This window comes from Cicer arietinum, chromosome 3, assembly GCF_000331145.2.
Source record: "Cicer arietinum cultivar CDC Frontier isolate Library 1 chromosome 3, Cicar.CDCFrontier_v2.0, whole genome shotgun sequence".
In the NCBI taxonomy this organism is placed as follows: domain Eukaryota; kingdom Viridiplantae; phylum Streptophyta; class Magnoliopsida; order Fabales; family Fabaceae; genus Cicer; species Cicer arietinum.
Genome location: NC_021162.2, coordinates 16,648,119 through 16,655,796, shown reverse-complemented (window position 1 = coordinate 16,655,796; position 7,678 = coordinate 16,648,119).

Sequence of the window (7,678 nt, the reverse complement as noted above, 5' to 3'; positions counted from 1 at the left end):
TCTCTAAAAATGGGATAGAAGTGGATCCTGCCAAGATTGATGTGATTTCAAATTTTCCTTACCCATCTTGCATCCGCGAGATTCGTTCTTTTCTTGGCCATGTAGGTTTTTACATACGCTTTATCAAGGATTTCAGCAAGATAGCTCTTCCGCTGTCAAATTTGTTGCAAAAAGATGTCAGTTTCACCTTCGATGACAAATGCAAGAAGGCGTTTGATTTCTTAAAGGCAACACTGACATCTACTCCCATAATTCAACCACCCAATTGGACCATCCCTTTTGAAATTATGTGTGATGCATCTAACTATGCCGTGGGAGAAGTCCTTGCACAAAGGGTTGGTAAGGTTGTCCATGTTATTTACTATGCTTCTAGGACTTTAGATTTTGCACAGGCTAATTATACTACCACTGAAAAGGAACTTTTAGCTATTGTTTTTGCACTTGATATGTTTAGATCATATTTGTTAGGTTCGAAGGTAGTTGTTTTTACTGACCATGCAACTTTGAAGTTCTTGTTGAAGAAACCAGAAGCAAAACCGAGATTGATCCAGTGGATGTTGTTACCCCAAGAATTTGATTTAGTGATTAAAGATAAGAGTGGAGCTGAAAATTTGGTGACAGATCATTTAAGCAGAATAGAAATGGATGAGGACCCCATCCCCATTCAAGATGACTTCCCTGTTGAGCAACGGCTACAGTTGCGTGAGGTAACTCCTTGGTTTGCTGATTTAGTTAATTATCTAGTTGCTGGAGTCTATCATGTAGATGCATCCCAAACACAAATACACAAACTTAAAAGTGATTCCAAAGTCCTATGTGTGGGATGATCCATATCTATGGAAATTTTGTAGTGACCAGGTGATTAGGCGATGTGTTTCCCACCATGAGGCTAAATCCATTCTTCATTTTTGTCATGTCTCTCAAGCTGGAGGACATTTTGGTCCTCAACGAACAACAAGAAAAGTCTTAGACTCGAGTTTCTTTTGGCCCACTTTGTTTAAAGATGCTTTTGAGACTTACAAAACTTGTGAACAGTGCCAAATAGTAGGAACAACAATCACTCGTAGAAGTGAGATGCCTTAACAACCTATGCTTTTCTGTGAAGTATTTGATGTGTCGGGCATTGACTTTATGGGCCATTTTCCTGTATCTTTTGGTTATGTGTATATTTTACTGGTTGTTGACTATGTTTCGAAGTGGGTGGAAGCAATACCCACTAGGAATAATGATTCTAATGTTGTTGTAGGTTTTATCAGATCAAATATTTTTTGCAGGTTTGGAATACCCGGAGCCATCATAAGTGATCAAAGCACTCATTTTTGCAATCGCACCATGGACGCTTTGCCTCAGAAGTATGGGGTTGTGCACAGAGTTTCTAAACCTTATCATCCCCAAACTAATGCAAGCTGAAGTCTCAAATAGGGAAATCAAACAGATTTTAGAAAAGATGGTACAACCAAACATGAAAGACTGGAGCCACCGGCTTGAAGAAGCTCTTTGGGATCATAGAACAGCCTACAAAACACCAATAGGGATGTCCCCTTATCGACTTGTGTTTGGTAAGGCATGCCTCCTCCCAGTGAAAATAGAGCACCGTGCTTATTGGCCAGTCAAGAGTTGTAATCTTGAGATGGAAAAGGAGGTTTAGAGAGAAAGCTTCAATTGCAACAACTTGAAGGGATTAGACTTGAAGCTTATGAGAACTCTCGCATCTATAAAAAGAAAACTAAGCACTTTCATAATAAGATGATTTCTAGGAAAGAATTTTCCATTGGCCAAAAAGTTTTATTGTTCAACTCCCGTTTGAAAATTATGGCTGGGAAACTTCGATCGAAATGGATTGGCCCTTTTGTTGTTATTAACATTTTTTCTCATGGTGCAGTGGAAATGAAAAGTGAAAACACCGAGAAAATTTTCAAAGTAAATGAACAACACCTTAAGCTATTCCATGAGAGCTATGTGCTTGAAGATGCTATCATAGAAGAACTCTCCTTGGAAAAGCCCACCTACACTGAAGTTTAAACAGGGAGCTCCTTTTCTTTACTCTTATTTTATACTTGTTACTTTCATTGAGGACAATGTGTAATTTAAGTGTGGGGGTATTATTTAAGATTTATTTGTTTTAGGATTTTATTTGTTATATTTCAAAAAAATAACAAAAAAATAAAAATAGACATTGCATTGCATGCTTTTTCATCAAATTTTATGGTTGTAAATATTGAGAGTTTGTTTCGACTGGCATGATTAGATAGTATTTGTGCATTCTTGGTAAAATAAAATGGATTAAAATGCTAAATTGTGTATCATTTGTGATAAGCCATTAACCTTTGTGAGATTTTTGAGCCTTATTATGAATGGAATACATTTTTCCATTTTTTTTCTTGTGTGTTATCTCACTCATGATTGCTAGTTACGCCAGAACTTGACTTGACTCTTGTCCGCATGCATATATTGAAATGATCTAGGCATTTGTTTCTGATTAAGCTACTAGCCAAATAAGCCTACCCTACAATTATCCATTTGTGTAAGCCCCTTTGAGCCTAATTAACCCATTCTTTGTTATATAGCTCATTACAAACCTAAAAGTGAAAAACAATGAATTGACCCAATCTTGGGGGATAAAGGAGTCTTTCATTAAATAATTGTAGGGGTGCTCAACTTGTTTGTTTAAATTTGAGTGTTATGAAAAAAAAAACAAAAAAAAAAGAAGAAAAAAAAAACAAAACAAAAAAAAAAACTATGTGATTATAAAAATTAATGATGTTTTGTTGAGTTACTTCTTAATGTTGTTTTTTTCTCTTAAACATTACTCCTATCCTCTTTGATTTTCAGCCTTAGTCTCCTTAGGATTACCTCACCCTTACCTTGGCCACGTTACAACCTAAATAAAGACCTTTTGATCATTATCTGCATGCGCTTCAAATATAGATTATAGAGGTTTGTCAAGCCTATGGTAGTGCTAGCTTTCATGGTGTGCTTTGAGTGTAATAGTAGCCCAAACACTTTGAGAGAATTTTATATCCTGGGAGGAATATGTCACTTATGATACATTCTTTAGTTAATTTATCCTCTTGTTTGCCTTGGTTGTGATAGCAAAACTATTCATGATTTCCTTAAGCTAGAAATATTTTTTTTTCTCTCACCACTTTGCATTCATAAGAATATTTGGAATCGCATGCATTATTTTGCTCGGAGTGCAAAAGTTTAAGTGTGGGGGAATTTGATCATAACATTTGGGCACATGATTCTAGCTTTTTAGTTTGGTATTTGAAAAACACTTTATAGCTTAGATTAATATTTTTAACTTGTTTCTAAACTTTGGGTCGAATTTAGATTATAATTTTATTATTTGCATTTTAATTTTATTATTTGTATTTTGCCTCTTTCTCACTATATAGGTCATAACTTGAGCTCTGAATATCGGATTGGCGCATATGAGTAGGCGTCGGAAATCTAAAACTCTGAGCTACAACTTTTGTGTCGGAAGAAAAGACCACTTACGAACTTTACTGGGCCTAAATTTCAGATTTCGTAATCTATACTTTTATAATAATTTTAATTAGCGGGTCATTTGTTTTTAAACCCTAAACCCTAAAGCCCAATATCAAGTACTATATATTGGCTGTTTTGTTTCTTTTCTAAGGACGGAAAAATTTGGATTCAAATTGCTACAAGAAATAAACAGTCTTATTTTAATTTCATGGAAGGCTAATTTTATAAGATTAATCCACGAGTTCAGAGTTTCATCAACACCTTGAGATTCAGGTTACACTATCAAATTCTATTCATGATTCTATTCTTGTTTATTTGATTATATTGATATTTTGATTGCTTAAATTGAATTTCAATAGGATTGATTAAATTTATTTTACAGAATTTGGTTTCGGTTTCTAATTTAATTGAATTATAATTTTGCGACGCTTGATCGTTAACTATAATATTTTGATGATTGTGATGATTAATCCAATAAAAGAAACCAAATTCACATAGGATTGATTACGCTTGTTTGATCAATTCTATAGTCAAATAAGAATAGAATCACAAATTAGAAATTAAACTCATTGATAAAATATGTGATAGGTTTGAAACTCGAATAAGTGGATTAATTGTTTTGCTCATCTGTTAAAACAAAAATCTAAAAAACCCCCTTTTTAATTTCAATATTCAATTCGATTATTATTACTATATCAGAAGTCCTTGTGAAACGATTCGAGTTATTACCTCTATTTTCATTTTTTCAATTGTATTTGACATGTGTGCGACAATAGATAATCGGTCGGCGGTGCAACCCACAAGAGGATCCCATCAATCAGCTTCCTTGCGCCTTAACGGTTAACTCGCCCGTTGACTTGCACACATGTCAGACTCCATGGTCCAGGTTTCAAGACAGGTCAAATTTGGATCCCACAGGCCGACGCCAGGAGCGCATAAGTGCCGAAGCACGCTGCCGTCCACAATCGTGATGATCACGTCTCCGTGAGATTTTCACCAACCCAGGCTTGGGCCACCCTCACATTCCGCGACGGTCGATTTCCCGAGTTGATTGCAGGACCGACACAAACTGTTCCACATTCGACCGAGACACATCGCATGCCTCCATCCGCTTCCGTCCCGAAAATTTGAAGCACTCTTTGACTCTCTTTTCAAAGTCCTTTTCAAGCACTCTTTTCATTGTGGTGACTCGCCAATATTTATTCTTGGACGGAATTTACCGCCCGATTGGGGCTGCATTCCCAACCAACTCGACTCGCCGACAGCGCCTCGTGGTGCGACAGGGTCCGAGCACAACGGGGCTCTCACCCTCTCCGGTGCGCACATAACAAAGTTTTAATTCCTTGACACATTCAGCGTCGGGGTTTGAGTTTTGGCGCAAAGGAGAACACATTTGGGTGTCCCCCTCCGAACCGGAGTTAGGCCGAGGTGTTCCACACCCCAAGCCAACCCTACGTGTTCAAACTTATTCACGTGTTGGACTACATGTAAGGCATCGACAATGATCCTTCCACAGGTTCACCTACATAAACCTTGTTACAACTTCTCCTTCCTCTAAATGATAAGGTTCCGTGGACTTCTCACAACGTTGCGGGCAGCGAACCGCCCACGTCGCCGCAATACAAACACTTCACCGAACCATTCAATTGATATGAGCGATGGGCGATGTGTACAAAGGGCAGGGACATAGTCAACGTGAGCTGATGACTCGCGCTTACTAGGAATTCCTCATTTAAGACCAACAATTGGAATGATTTATCCCCATCGCGATGAAATTACAAAGATTACCTAGGCCTGTCGGCCAAGGCTACAGACTCATTGACTACATCAGTGTAGCGCGCGTGCGGCCCAGAACATCTAAGGGCATCACATACCTGTTATTGCGTCAAACTTATGTGGCCTAAACGGCCATAGTCCCTCTAAGAAGCTGGCCGTGGAGGGTTACCTCCACATAGCTATTTAGCAGGTTGAGGTCTCTTTCGTGATCAGAATTAACCAGACAAATCGCTCCACCAACTAAGAACAGCCATGCACCACCACCCATAGAATCAAGAAAGAGCTCTCAGTCTGTCAATCCTTATTATCTCTGGACCTGGTAAGTTTCCTCGTGTTGAGTCAAATTAAGCCGCATGCTCCACTCAGTCACCTAGTCACCAGGCTGGCTGGCCGACCCTCAGTCACCAGGCCATCACCTAGTCATCAAGCAAGCATGCTGGCTGGATGGCCAACACTCAGTCACCAGGCTGGCTTTCTGGCTTGCCAGCACTCAATCACCAGTCACCAGCTATCAGGCAAGCAGGCTGGCCAACACTCAGTCACCAGTCTAGCTGCATGGCTTGCTAGCACTCACTCACCAATCACCAGTCACCTAGCTGGCTGGCCAGCACTCAGTCACCTAGTCACCAGGCTTGCTAGCACTCAATCACCAGTCACGAGTGACCAGTCACCAAGATGGCTGGCTGGCCAACACTCACTCACCTGGTCACCAGGCTGGCTGGCTGGCCAACACTCACTCACCAGTCACTGAGTCACCGGGCTAGCACGTAGTCACCAGGCAAGCAGGCTGGCTGGTTGTCCTGCACTGAGGTACCTAGTCACCACTCACTAGTCACGAGTCACCAGTCACTTAGTAACATAATTCAAATTTTGTTTTCAATGAAAATTTTGATGTCCATGTTATATGTTTTATGATGCAAGCCCCATAATAGATTTTTCTCCAAATTAAATTTTTAATTTTTTAAATATTTTTAATAATATTTTTAATATTTTCTGCACTTTAAAAAATTATACTTAAATAATCTCTAGTCAGAAAATTCCAATTTTCAGTGGGAAGTGTGGTTTAATTATTGACAGCATCCCTATAAAATTTGAAGAAAAAATTCCAAATCTAGGCACCTCAACTCGATAATGTGCCCGTTATAAATTTTTTAAAAAATTTACCATTTGTCAAAAAATTCCAAATTTTTTTGAGGATATTATTATTGTGTTGATAAACATTCATTCAAAATTTGATGAAAAAATTCGATGTCTAGGTCCCTCAAAAAAGGTTTTCCTCCTATAGCGAAAAAAGCGCTCTCTTTCTACAAAACTGGAAAAAACACAGCAGACATATATGGGAGGAGGACCTCGAAGGTCATGACTAGGGTGTGCACGGGCTGACTCAGCCAGAATTTTCCAGCTCTCGGACATAATTTGCCAGCTCTTTCTGGGCGTGACTGGCTTGGACTGACTTGGGTAATAGTCACTTTTTGTGACTATGGCAGGTACGGTTTGTCTAGGGCAGCCTCGTCCAGCTCTCAGACAGAATTTGCCAACTCTTGTTGGGCGTGACTGGCTTGGACTGACATGGGTAATAATCACTTTTTGTGACTATGGCAGGTACGGTTTGTTCTGGTCAGCCTCGTCCAGCTTTGGGACAGAATCTGCCAGCTATTGCTAGGCGTGACTGGCTTGGACTGACTTGGGTAATAGTCACTTTTTGTGACTATGGCAGGTACGATTTGTCTTGGTCAGCCTCGTCCAGCTCTCGTACAGAATTTTCCAGCTCTTGTTGGGCGTGACTGGCTTGGATTGACTTGGGTAATAGTCACTTTTTGTGACTATGGCAGATACGGTTTGTCCTAAGCAGCCTCGTTCAGCTCTGAAACTGGCTTGGAAAGCTCGTGGACTGGGCTGGCTGGTTTGGAATGTCGCTAACACCTTAGTCATGGACTGCTCCCCCCGGGTTTAGGCGGTAGTGAACATGACTCGGACAGGAATTGGCATATCACGGGTAGATGTTGTCCGAGTTGTGGTAAGTTATTTCTTATGCTCTCGAGGTATTGGGGCCCCTTCACCAGTGTCAACCAAGTTGGTGTTGGATTCCATGGATCGTCCCCGTGCTTGCTCCAGTCTTCATAGACAGCGGCATAATGATTCATGGGTGGTGGGCTAATCTCAGAACTTGGTTGGCTTTGGGGCGTGACTACATTGAGCTTTTAAATACGTTGGATTTCTTATTGGTCCTTCATTTGGTCCTAGATTAAAGTTAACCCTTCGCTTTAGTTGTTCCATGAGTTACGCCCCGATGCAGTTGTCACGACTCAAAAGCACGCATCCCTCGGGTTTTGTCCCTTGGATTTAATTTGTCATGCATAACGTTGTGGAGCCAACATTGTTGGACAACTTCATGTGCTTGCAGTGCTTT